The following is a 13866-nucleotide window of genomic DNA, read 5'->3' on the forward strand; positions in this document are numbered from 1 at the left end:
CAAAATAGATCGACCCATCATGTACTATCTACTATTGGCCTAATTGTGAAGTATCAAATACAAAAACAGCAGCATTGCTGGGAAATAAGGGTACAATTCTTGATTTTTCCATTAGTTTTTACTTGTTCTTTTCCAAAATAGATCGACCCAACATGTACTATCTACTCTTGACCTAATTATGAACTATCAAATACAAAAACAGCAGCATTGCTGGGAAATAAGGGTACAATTCTTGATTTTTCCACTAGCTTGTACTTCTTCTTTTCCAAAATAGATCGACCCAACATATACTATCTACTCTTGACCTAATTATGAACTATCACATACAAAAACAGCAGCATTGCTGGGAAATAAGGGTACAATTCTTGATTTTTCCACTAGCTTGTACTTCTTCTTTTCCAAAATAGATCGACCCAACATGTGCTATCTACTCTTGACCTAATTATGAACTATCACATACAAAAACAGCAGCATTGCTGGGAAATAAGGGTACAATTCTTGATTTTTCCACTAGCTTGTACTTCTTCTTTTCCAAAATAGATCGACCCAACATGTACTATCTACTCTTGACCTAATTATGAACTATCAAATACAAAAACTGCAGCATTGCTGGGAAATAAGGGTGCAATTCTTAATTTTTCCACCAGCATTTACTTCTTCTTCTCTAAAACAGTTCAACACTTAATGTACTATCTACTCATGGACTAAATATGAATTATCAAATCAAAAACAGTAACATTTTCTGAATGTAAAGTAACTTTCTTGATTTTTCCATTAGCTTGTACTTCTTCTTTTCCAAAATAGATCGACCCAACATGTACTATCTACTCTTGACCTAATTATAAAGTATCAATTACAAAAACAGCAGCATTGCTGGGAAATAAGGGTACAATTCTTGATTTTTCCATTAGTTTTTACTTGTTCTTTTCCAAAATAGATCGACCCATCATGTACTATCTACTATTGGCCTAATTGTGAAGTATCAAATACAAAAACAGCAGCATTGCTGGGAAATAAGGGTACAATTCTTGATTTTTCCATTAGTTTTTACTTGTTCTTTTCCAAAATAGATCGACCCAACATGTACTATCTACTATTGGCCTAATTGTGAAGTATCAAATACAAAAACAGCAGCATTGCTGGGAAATAAGGGTACAATTCTTGATTTTTCCATTAGTTTTTACTTCTTCTTTTCCAAAACAGATCGACTCAACATGTACTATCTACTCTTGACCTAATTATGAACTATCACATACAAAAACAGCAGCATTGCTGGGAAATAAGGGTACAATTCTTGATTTTTCCATTAGTTTTTACTTGTTCTTTTCCAAAATAGATCGACCCAACATGTACTATCTACTCTTGACCTAATTATAAAGTATCAATTACAAAAACAGCAGCATTGCTGGGAAATAAGGGTACAATTCTTGATTTTTCCATTAGTTTTTACTTGTTCTTTTCCAAAATAGATCGACCCATCATGTACTATCTACTATTGGCCTAATTGTGAAGTATCAAATACAAAAACAGCAGCATTGCTTGGAAATAAGGGTACAATTCTTGATTTTTCCACTAGCTTGTACTTCTTCTTTTCCAAAATAGATCGACCCAACATGTACTATCTACTCTTGACCTAATTATAAAGTATCAATTACAAAAACAGCAGCATTGCTGGGAAATAAGGGTACAATTCTTGATTTTTCCATTAGTTTTTACTTGTTCTTTTCCAAAATAGATCGACCCATCATGTACTATCTACTATTGGCCTAATTGTGAAGTATCAAATACAAAAACAGCAGCATTGCTGGGAAATAAGGGTACAATTCTTGATTTTTCCATTAGTTTTTACTTGTTCTTTTCCAAAATAGATCGACCCAACATGTACTATCTACTATTGGCCTAATTGTGAAGTATCAAATACAAAAACAGCAGCATTGCTGGGAAATAAGGGTACAATTCTTGATTTTTCCATTAGTTTTTACTTGTTCTTTTCCAAAATAGATCGACCCATCATGTACTATCTACTATTGGCCTAATTGTGAAGTATCAATTACAAAAACAGCAGCATTGCTGGGAAATAAGGGTACAATTCTTGATTTTTCCATTAGTTTTTACTTGTTCTTTTCCAAAATAGATCGACCCATCATGTACTATCTACTATTGGCCTAATTGTGAAGTATCAAATACAAAAACAGCAGCATTGCTGGGAAATAAGGGTACAATTCTTGATTTTTCCATTAGTTTTTACTTGTTCTTTTCCAAAATAGATCGACCCAACATGTACTATCTACTCTTGACCTAATTATAAAGTATCAATTACAAAAACAGCAGCATTGCTGGGAAATAAGGGTACAATTCTTGATTTTTCCATTAGTTTTTACTTGTTCTTTTCCAAAATAGATCGACCCATCATGTACTATCTACTATTGGCCTAATTGTGAAGTATCAAATACAAAAACAGCAGCATTGCTGGGAAATAAGGGTACAATTCTTGATTTTTCCATTAGTTTTTACTTGTTCTTTTCCAAAATAGATCGACCCAACATGTACTATCTACTCTTGACCTAATTATGAACTATCAAATACAAAAACAGCAGCATTGCTGGGAAATAAGGGTACAATTCTTGATTTTTCCACTAGCTTGTACTTCTTCTTTTCCAAAATAGATCGACCCAACATATACTATCTACTCTTGACCTAATTATGAACTATCACATACAAAAACAGCAGCATTGCTGGGAAATAAGGGTACAATTCTTGATTTTTCCACTAGCTTGTACTTCTTCTTTTCCAAAATAGATCGACCCAACATGTGCTATCTACTCTTGACCTAATTATGAACTATCACATACAAAAACAGCAGCATTGCTGGGAAATAAGGGTACAATTCTTGATTTTTCCACTAGCTTGTACTTCTTCTTTTCCAAAATAGATCGACCCAACATGTACTATCTACTCTTGACCTAATTATGAACTATCAAATACAAAAACTGCAGCATTGCTGGGAAATAAGGGTGCAATTCTTAATTTTTCCACCAGCATTTACTTCTTCTTCTCTAAAACAGTTCAACACTTAATGTACTATCTACTCATGGACTAAATATGAATTATCAAATCAAAAACAGTAACATTTTCTGAATGTAAAGTAACTTTCTTGATTTTTCCATTAGCTTGTACTTCTTCTTTTCCAAAATAGATCGACCCAACATGTACTATCTACTCTTGACCTAATTATGAACTATCAAATACAAAAACTGTAGCATTGCTGGGAAATAAGGGTACAATTCTTGATTTTTCCACTAGCTTGTACTTCTTCTTTTCCAAAACAGATCGACTCAACATGTACTATCTACTCTTGACCTAATTATGAACTATCACATACAAAAACAGCAGCATTGCTGGGAAATAAGGGTACAATTATTGATTTTTCCATTAGTTTTTACTTGTTCTTTTCCGAAATAGATCGACCCAACATGTACTATCTACTCTTGACCTAATTATAAAGTATCAATTACAAAAACTGCAGCATTGCTGGGAAATAAGGGTACAATTCTTAATTTTTCCACCAGCATTTACTTCTTCTTCTCTAAAACAGATCAACACTTAATGTACTATCTACTCATGGACTAAATATGAATTATCAAATCCAAAACAGTAACATTTTCTGAATGTAAAGTAACTTTCTTGATTTTTCCATTAGCTTGTACTTCTTCTTTTCCAAAATAGATCGACCCAACATGTACTATCTACTCTTGACCTAATTATGAACTATCAAATACAAAAACTGTAGCATTGCTGGGAAATAAGGGTACAATTCTTGATTTTTCCACTAGCTTGTACTTCTTCTTTTCCAAAACAGATCGACTCAACATGTACTATCTACTCTTGACCTAATTATGAACTATCACATACAAAAACAGCAGCATTGCTGGGAAATAAGGGTACAATTCTTGATTTTTCCATTAGTTTTTACTTGTTCTTTTCCAAAATAGATCGACCCATCATGTACTATCTACTATTGGCCTAATTGTGAAGTATCAAATACAAAAACAGCAGCATTGCTGGGAAATAAGGGTACAATTCTTGATTTTTCCACTAGCTTGTACTTCTTCTTTACCAAAATAGATCGACCCAACATGTACTATCTACTCTTGACCTAATTATGAACTATCACATACAAAGACAGCAGCATTGCTGGGAAATAAGGGTACAATTCTTGATTTTTCCATTAGTTTTTACTTGTTCTTTTCCAAAATAGATCGACCCAACATGTACTATCTACTCTTGACCTAATTATGAACCATACAATATAAAGCAGCAGCATTGCTGGGAAATAAGGGTACAATTCTTGATTTTTCCACTAGCTTTTACTTCTATTTTTCCAAAATAGATCGACCCAACATGTACTATCTACTCTTGACCTAATTATGAACTATCACATACAAAAACAGCAGCATTGCTGGGAAATAAGGGTACAATTCTTGATTTTTCCACTAGCTTGTACTTCTTCTTTACCAAAATAGATCGACCCAACATGTACTATCTACTCTTGACCTAATTATGAACTATCACATACAAAAACAGCAGCATTGCTGGGAAATAAGGGTACAATTCTTGATTTTTCCACTAGCTTGTACTTCTTCTTTACCAATATAGATCGCCCCAACATGTACTACCTACTCTTGACCTAATTATGAACCATACAATATAAAGCAGCAGCATTGCTGGGAAATAAGGGTACAATTCTTGATTTTTCCACTAGCTTTTACTTCTATTTTTCTAAAATAGATCGACCCAACATGTACTATCTACTCTTGACCGAATTATGAACTATCAAATACAAAAACAGGAGCATTGCTGGGAAATAAGGGTACAATTCTTGATTTTTCCTCTAGCTTGTACTTCTTCTTTTCCAAAATAGATCGCCCCAACATGTACTATCTACTCTTGACCTAATTATGAACTATCACATACAAAAACAGCAGCATTGCTGGGAAATAAGGGTACAATTCTTGATTTTTCCACTAGCTTGTACTTCTTCTTTACCAAAATAGATCGACCCAACATGTACTATCTACTCTTGACCTAATTATGAACTATCACATACAAAAACAGCAGCATTGCTGGGAATTAAGGGTACAATTCTTGATTTTTCCACTAGCTTGTACTTCTTCTTTACCAATATAGATCGCCCCAACATGTACTACCTACTCTTGACCTAATTATGAACCATACAATATAAAGCAGCAGCATTGCTGGGAAATAAGGGTACAATTCTTGATTTTTCCACTAGCTTTTACTTCTATTTTTCTAAAATAGATCGACCCAACATGTACTATCTACTCTTGACCGAATTATGAACTATCAAATACAAAAACAGGAGCATTGCTGGGAAATAAGGGTACAATTCTTGATTTTTCCTCTAGCTTGTACTTCTTCTTTTCCAAAATAGATCGCCCCAACATGTACTATCTACTCTTGACCTAATTATGAACTATCACATACAAAAACAGCAGCATTGCTGGGAAATAAGGGTACAATTCTTGATTTTTCCACCAGCATTTACTTCTTCTTCTCTAAAACAGATCAACACTTAATGTACTATCTACTCATGGACTAAATATGAATTATCAAATCAAAAACAGTAACATTTTCTGAATGTAAAGTAACTTTCTTTATTTTTCCATTAGCTTTTACTTGTTCGTTTCGAAAATAGATCGACCCAACATGTACTATCTACTCTTGACCTAATTATGAACTATCAAATACAAAAACTGCAGGATTGCTGGGAAATAAGGGTACAATTCTTGATTTTTCCACTAGCTTGTACTTCTTCTTTTCCAAAATAGATCGACCCAACATGTACTACCCACTCTTGACCTAATTATGAACTATCAAATACAAAAACCGCAGCATTGCTGGGAAATAAGGGTACAATTCTTGATTTTTCCACTTGTTATTACTTCTTCTTTTCCAAAATAGGCCGATGGTAAGTTTACTATGTAGCATAGGCCGTTTTATTGAATTTCTAATAGTGGAACAGCAGCATTGTAGTGAAATTAGGAGACAATTTCCGACTTTTTCAGTAAGTTTTACTAGTTCTTTTTCGAAATAGATTGACTTAAGATCCATTATCCTGCATTAGTCTTAGTCATAATTTTCGGTTTTGGTTTTTAATTTAAATTGTTTATTAAATATCCAATTTGTGGAAGGTCTGAAACTGGATAAGAAATATCTAAGAAATGTGTTATGATGCATTCTTTCTGTATTCTTTGTTACTAATAATGTTCTGTTCTTTTTTTTTATTCCGCTAGAATGCACGCATAATCACTGTTTTATTGGTTTTATATTGTAATTTGGTAGGGAAATTACTGTTATCTTTGAACTTTTCAAAATTGAATTTTCTTTATTAATATTTGTTTTTGAGACTCCTGTGTGATAAAAATTAGTTCAGAAAAGTAGTCAGTATGGTATGTATTATTTTTTTCCAAAATACCTTTTAAAAGCCTTGACTGCTATTTTTATTCTTCTATATAGCTGGTGTAAAACTTGTTTTTAAGAAACTGGTATTATGAATCCTTTTAGGAGAAAGTTCCTTGTACGTTTCTTCAGAAAGTACCATATTAACATTATACCCGGTGTTATTTTTATGAAAGATGCTTAAATGAGTTGCTTATTCAGAATTAAATGTAATAGCCAGTTCTGAAAATACCACTTTATTGAATGGATTTTTACTTCTCTTTATCTTTTTCGGCAATATATCTTAAAATTTTCTTTTGAAACTACATACACTTTGTACGCAGAGTGGACTACCTTTATTTGTAGCATTTTACCTGGTAAAGTTGATGAAAGGCAGACAGTTTTGGGAGAAAGAGAGGTAGGCTAACTAGTTTTAAGTACTACCTCCAGTTTATGTTCTTTACGTTTTCTTATAATTAATAAAGGAAGGAATAAGTTCATAGCAAAATCAAATGTACATACATCCTTTAATATTTCTTTATATCGACAGGTTATAGACTATTCATTCGCTGAAATTAAGACTATTCCAGTCAAAAGTGGATGAACTCAAGGATTTCAAAGTCACAAGATAGATTCATTGTTTACTCTATGAATATGGACCTATAAATACGAAGGTAATTAAAACACGAATACTTTTTTTTATTCTTATAGGAATATTATGCAAAATAAATAAAAAGTAGTCTGTACTTAGTGTGATTAGTAGTTAAAGGCTTAACTAATTAACGACCTAATCTATTTCTGGGACACTTTTAAAGTTACGAATAAATATTTGTGTCCAGTTCTAAATAAATCTTCAAATTTAAACTTTTAGTCAAGAGCTACGATGTATTTTAAGGTAGATGATATAGGTGATGGAGACAGTTTCCAATTTGAGGTTTAGCCTTTGTCATACTCTATCGGATGAACATGGGCGGATAGTCAGATTGCACTGAAGGTACTATTCTTATCATCTTCATCTTGCAAAAATGGTAAGGTATAGTTTTTAAAGAATTATTTTCTATGAATTGGATTGCTTTAGAAGGGTTAAGGAACATTCACGGTTTATGGAAGTTCAGTTGGCTAAACAAAGGCAATTCTTTTTCTTTGTGATTGAATTGCTTATTGTAGTAATGTACTTTAATACTGAAAACATGAAGTGGTAAGCCCATTACGTTAGGATTGGATTAGACATCTGTTTGGGATTAGACATGTTGGTTTTCAGAAGGCTGTTTTTTACGTAATGGTAATTAAGTTGTTTATAAGGCATAGTAGGGAATATCCTTAATTTCCTGCAAACTATTGGATTAAGTAGAGTTCTGAACAGGGTATTGTGGAAGTTAAGGCTAATTCCGCAAGGTTGACATCCAATTATTGTATTTTAACTTAGTTAAACCATACATCACTGCTTATTCTTCGTGTATACTCAAAAGTGCCGATTTTTTTTTGTTTTTTGTAAATCAATTGAGGTAAGTTTCAACCACTTGAAAATAAACGTTTCTAAACGATAAACTGCAAGTTCCATAACTTCCATAACATAATGGTTTTTACCATTTGTCTTTCTACAGCGATAGCGTTGAATGATCTTCGTTCTGCCCTTAATTTACGTCACAATGTCAAGTAATTTCGTTAATTAGTACCTCCTTTCGGCAACGCTACAGCCAGGATGCAATCTTTTTAGATAACCATACTGTTTGGAAATTGACTGAGGCATAATATCTCCCTCTAATGATAGAATCAAAGAGATTTACATTTTGCAAAGCTAGTTTAAATAGTTCCTCTTCGTAGTTAAGTAGTGTTCGAATGCAATGGCAAGCAGATATTTCCCTGTGGTTACTATGAACTCCCAATGTAGAAATTTAGAGACCTGTTTGACTTCAATGTTTCCTTGTAATTGAATTAATACTATTTATATTTTTAGGAAGAGGAGGAAACGGCCTCTCACTGGTTTTTTGCAATCGAGCGGCTGCGCTACGATGTCTTTGGAACTTTGAGGCCAAAGGAGATTGTAGCGCAGAAGGGAAAGTCTTTTTAGAAGGGGATGGTTCTCCTTTTAGACTTAAAGCGGAAGGCCCAATAAGGCTCATATGGCTGCGGCGGCGTCGCCCCTCTTTATCTAATCAAATCTATGTTTATTTATGTAATTGTGCCTCAGTCATTTTCCAAACAGTATGGTTATCAAAAAAGAGTGTATTCTGGTTATAGCTTTGTCGCAAGAAGGAACTAGTGGCCTGGGCATGATAGTTTTCCTGTAATTACCCTAATCTCTCAATTTCTCAGTAAATAATATTTACAACTTAGTAATATTTCTTAATTTCAGGGTTGGTAGTCAGTAATTTTGTAAAACGTCTTCCATCTTATGAACATAATCGGGGAAAAATATATCGTGTATTGTCCAGAGTTTTTGAAAATATTTACTTTTAATTAAGCGTGATAATTGCAGTATTTAGATTAGGTTTACCTTTTTTAATGTGTTTTTAAAAAGATTAAAATTAGAATATATTGAAATTTGCTTTTATTTAATAAAATATTTAATTTGGTGATCTCCAACAACAAAGGTTCAAAAAGTACGTTCTCATGCTTTCTAGCGGCAAACAATAGAACTACTAGTACTAAGTAGTTTATGTAGACGCCGATAGAATGCGTGCACCATTATATTTTTAGTTTCTTTTCCTTGGTAATTAAGTAGGGAAATGACTGTTATCGTTGGACTTCACCATTTTTTCTTTTACGTTTTTTACTGTTTGAATATTTGTTTTCCAATCTCCTTTGTAATAAAAATTATTTTAAAAAAGTTATCAGTAAGTGTTTACGGTTAATCTTTATATCAGCCCACCTAGGTATGGCCTATTTATTTAAAGTGTTTGGGCGGTAGAGTTATACTTTTTGAAAACATTCATTTTATAAGATCTCACCACAATAACATCAATTATTTTCAGTTTTGTTCCTGATGCAAGTTTCTGCAAACATTTTACGGTTTGCAGAAGTAAATATTACAAAAGATTTCTATTCAATTTGCAACCATTACAAACCAGGATATTTAATGAAAACTGCGAACAAAGGAAAATGGGAGAAAAATTATATTGCTTCAAACTGAAAGTTAACTTCTTCAGTAAGTACACGCTTAAATAGATTAATTACACAATACGATGGCATACAAAATGTTAAATTATGCATCCAATTTAAAGAGGTATTTTAGCTAAACGATAAGATGTGAATGCTAAAAAAAATCAAGAAAATTAAAATGATATTTTTGTAATTAAGTAAACAAGTAGTAATTAGTCCAAAAATTAAGTCGCTTAACATACACTTAAAAATTAATTTTGTATTGTATTTACTTTTTCGTTTAGATTAGAAGAAAAAGATTGAATTCATTCTGAACAATTGAAGGAACTGTCTTACAGAAATTAATATACGTAAGTATATTTATTACTTTATTCTGGGTAGATGTGCGTTATATTAAAACTGTGGTAAGACAATTGTATAAGGGTTGATCGCCAGAAAGTGTACGAAAAAGTGTAAAGTTTAATTGAAAACACCCAACTTTGACCATTTTTATTCTGTAAAAGATAGAATTCACAAACTTTCCGTAAAAAATAGAGCATATCCTCGTTAGCAAGTGTAAACTTGTACAACTACTTAGGTTTCGAGAAAAAAAAGTTGCAAAAACGGCACTTTTAAAAATTCGTCTTGTTAACATTTTTGTAAACAAAGTAGCACCTAAACGCGCAAACCGATATTTATGAAAAAGGTGTCACTCGATTCGGTTCCTTTAGTGTGTTCTTTTAAATAGGGCTGTTATTTAACAATTTTTAAACATTTAATTATTAATAATAGTTTGATACCTCCTATTATAGTCAATCTAACCCTTTCCGGATCAAATTATTATACAGAAAAGATGCAATACAAATGCAGACAAAATTGTAAAAATCACGACTTGTGCTGCCTCAACAGACATGAAAGAAAACTAAAATGATGCCAATTGTATCATTTGGTCAAAATTAAGCATGAAATAATAAATTTTAAACTAGTGATGCCATATGGCATTATTGTGCTGGAAAGGGCTAAGTTAAATGGTGTGCTACAGTTTACTGAACGATTGTTTTGTATATGAAAACGGCCAGCATGAGTCTGTGATATTTAATAAATTCTAAACAATATTAATGAAAATTTATAGCAGTAAAATTGCTTAAATGTTATTATTGTTATAAAAATCAAATAAAACTCGTAAGATTTTCCATAACTTGTGAGTTATGAGCTGAAGTATGAATGAAATGTTGGATCATAGTTGATTTGTGATCCTTTCTTCGTTTAAGCAACCCAAAAACTAAACTTTTAAAACTGTAAGTTTCTGTTAAGGAAATTCTATAAGATAAATTACTTAAAACTATAACATCGGTAAACAAACCTAACTTAATTTGAATCTCCTTCATTTGATTTCAACTTTTAAATGATCAGTTTTTGTTTAAAGTTGGTATTTTTATTACATTGTTAATGGATATTTAATATTATATTGAAATGTGTTCTGGTAAATTGGACTGTTAAGAGGACAAGCCGCATCGTCTTTAATATCAAAAGTTCATTGAGAAAGTATTAAAATATTAGTAAAAACTAATGTTAATTTGTAAGCTCCAAGTGTTATTAATGTATATTTTGTTTTCTTTATCCAGGGCCTTGGCCCTTTTAGGGCCGTGTCGCCATGCTCGAGCTAGCAGTACCAATCATGGCCCTTATGCACGGCACTCAAAAGTTGAGGTTATTCCGATCTATTTCTACATTCTGGTCAATAAACAAATAAGGAAATCTATGTACCTATCATGCTAACAAGTGGAGCTGTTCATCACGTAGCCTAATCAATCATTTATTACATCTAATTAAAAGACTTGTTTTTTATTTGTAGTAATAAAATAGTAGGGTTCAAATTATAAAAATGATAGACTTATCATATGTAAATCTGTAATAAAATAAAGAAACGTGGTTGAAATCAACCTCAAAATAAGCTAATAATCATTTTCGAAAATAGTTTAACGACTATGCCGACCACGTCATAAAATCCTAATTAGTTTTATTTTATTTATTTATTTCAGTAATTTTTGAGAGATTGTAATGTGGACAACCAATTAATCGTTAAAGTGAATCTCAAGAAACAATTGGTTTTGTAAAAAGAATTTAAGATATCTAATTAATTAGATTTTACTTATGTATAGCGTATCGTTTACAAGTCAGGGCTTCGAAAATTTATAACAACACTGTTAAAGTGTTTTTTAAAAAAGTTGAAATGTGTTTGATTTTTTAAATTAAAGGTTTTATTGAGAATAAAATAACTTCAAATAAGTTTTACTATTTATTTGTTTTTTCTCTATAAAAGATAAAATTCCCGAATTTTTCTGTAGTATATAGGGCAAATTCTCATTTATAAGTGTAATTTTTTTGAAACAATTTACATTTAATAATTTCCTCGAAAAAACGACGACTTGTATGTGTTACTTTCTTTTGTAAACAATGGAGCGCCTTAACGCGTGAACCGATTTTTATGAACTAGGTGTCATTCGATTTGGAATTTCATGTAGATGTGCCTTTATCGACGCTAGGAATCTTCAAATTGGGGATTTTGACCCGCAAAAGTATATGTGTGAATGTGATGTCCTCGTGCCCAAAGGTTACCTCTAATAATATATCGAGCATTTCCTTTCTTCGTTTTATTTTAATTTTGATTCAAATTTTATTTTACAATATTGCAGAATTTTGTTATAATCAAAATGCAATTTAAGAATTTTTTGTTTTATGCATATAGCTTTGAAAATATCTTATTGCCTTAGTTCTGAAATAAGCTGTGATTACATCTCAACCAACTTATTGCCATGACAAACTTGAGCCTGACTTGTAAACCGTGGTCGTTTAGGTAACTCGGTCATCATGGACTAAAAATGCACCCTTTTGTGAGCGATAATGCAGTCTGCCTCCTATTCCTGCAAGGCTTGTTTTATAATCTTTGATCTTACATCGTCATTTGGTAATTATCATTAAAGTAACCGTATCATTTCGCCTATGTGGGCCTGCATTTGCTAGCTTGTCTACTATTTCGTGGTCTCTAACAAAGTGTCTTTGAGAGGGTCTGTAAGCCCTGTGATTAATGCTTGTACGGTAAATGCATAAATTTGACAATTTATGTTGACCACCCTAAATTTCAGTAATCGTGATATACTTTTTCTCGGAAAACGTTCGTTTATATCTGAATGACGATCGATTCGGCTTGTATAGTATTATGTGTTTTTTTTTATTAGTGTGCTGAAATTACTCCGCGGATCATTCAAATAATTATTAAATTTTGAACCGTCCTTAAATAAGCGTTGTGTGTATGGGTAAACTCTTTGTGGTATTATCTTTAAGTCAAAAGAAGCTGTAACGTTTATTTTAATTAATAAATATTTTATATATCATCCTGAACATCGCTTTCCCATCACTACAGTGTACCTCTTTCTTTTTATCCAGTATCTGAGCGAAAGAAGTTTAGTGCTATACTAGCAAATTTTATTTTACAATATTGCAGAATTTTGTTCTAATCAAAATGCAATTTAAGATTTTTTTTTTAAGAAAACATACCGATGAGACAATACATACATCCTACAGAAGACTGGTAACTCACAAGCCTGAGCACATATTACTTCTAGCGGTGAGAGAACTTGAAGCCTATTTAAAGGATAGACTCCCGAAAGGCGAAAGTAAAGATCGCCCGAATGGTGACTGTAAAACATCAGACACCTCGGGCTCCACGTCCTACTTCCTTTGTGAGAAGTATTTTTGTATTTTTAATTCCACATATCCAAGTGGCCTTTCCAAATTAGTAATCTATCCAAAGTGACACTTAACAATCCGTCATTAGCTACGTAAAATTTATTGTTAAATCTGAAGTAGTTTTGTTTGATAGGTAGTCTCACTTAGAGCTATTACTTGGTCAGTGTACTGTTGTGTAATTAAATCGTTTACTTTCTGTCGTATAATACTTGAAGTGTTTCTGCATAGAAATGTAAGTATTACAAATATGCCACCAGAAAGCCATTCACAAAGCTTGAATATACCAGCATATTGCATGTTCTGTGCTGATTAAAAGTTTTCCTTTCAAGATTTTACTAATTTACGCATTTTTTAAATGATTAAAATCGCATATTCATTTATATTTTACTTATCAATAATTATTTCGCAGTGAAAATGTAACAATGTCCGTGTTTTAAACTTAAATTCTCGCGCCTCCCTCCTATAGAATACATTCCCAAATTTTAAGTTTTAAAAACATGCACAAAATTAAAAACAAAAAATTGAACAGAAGTTTTAAACAAATACTAGTTTTCAATAATTTTATTTCATAATTGT

General features: G+C 32.0%; 1 long non-coding RNA gene across 2 annotated transcripts; it reads left to right on the forward strand.

Moving 5' to 3' along the window:
• The first annotated feature begins 6323 nt into the window (after window positions 1-6323).
• LOC141446840 (uncharacterized) lies at window positions 6324-11554 on the forward strand. Of its 2 annotated transcripts, XR_012453918.1 has the most exons (5): window positions 6324-6470; window positions 7010-7133; window positions 9435-9607; window positions 9846-9911; window positions 11166-11554. It is a non-coding gene; the product is annotated as an uncharacterized lncRNA (long non-coding RNA). The 2 variants fall into 2 exon arrangements; XR_012453919.1 differs by lacking the exons at window positions 6324-6470; window positions 7010-7133 and adding an exon at window positions 9189-9335.
• The last annotated feature ends 2312 nt before the right edge of the window (window positions 11555-13866 follow it).

Source organism: Rhodnius prolixus, unplaced genomic scaffold, assembly GCF_049639745.1.
Source record: "Rhodnius prolixus isolate KJV_2025 unplaced genomic scaffold, Rpr scaffold_7, whole genome shotgun sequence".
Taxonomy (NCBI): domain Eukaryota; kingdom Metazoa; phylum Arthropoda; class Insecta; order Hemiptera; family Reduviidae; genus Rhodnius; species Rhodnius prolixus.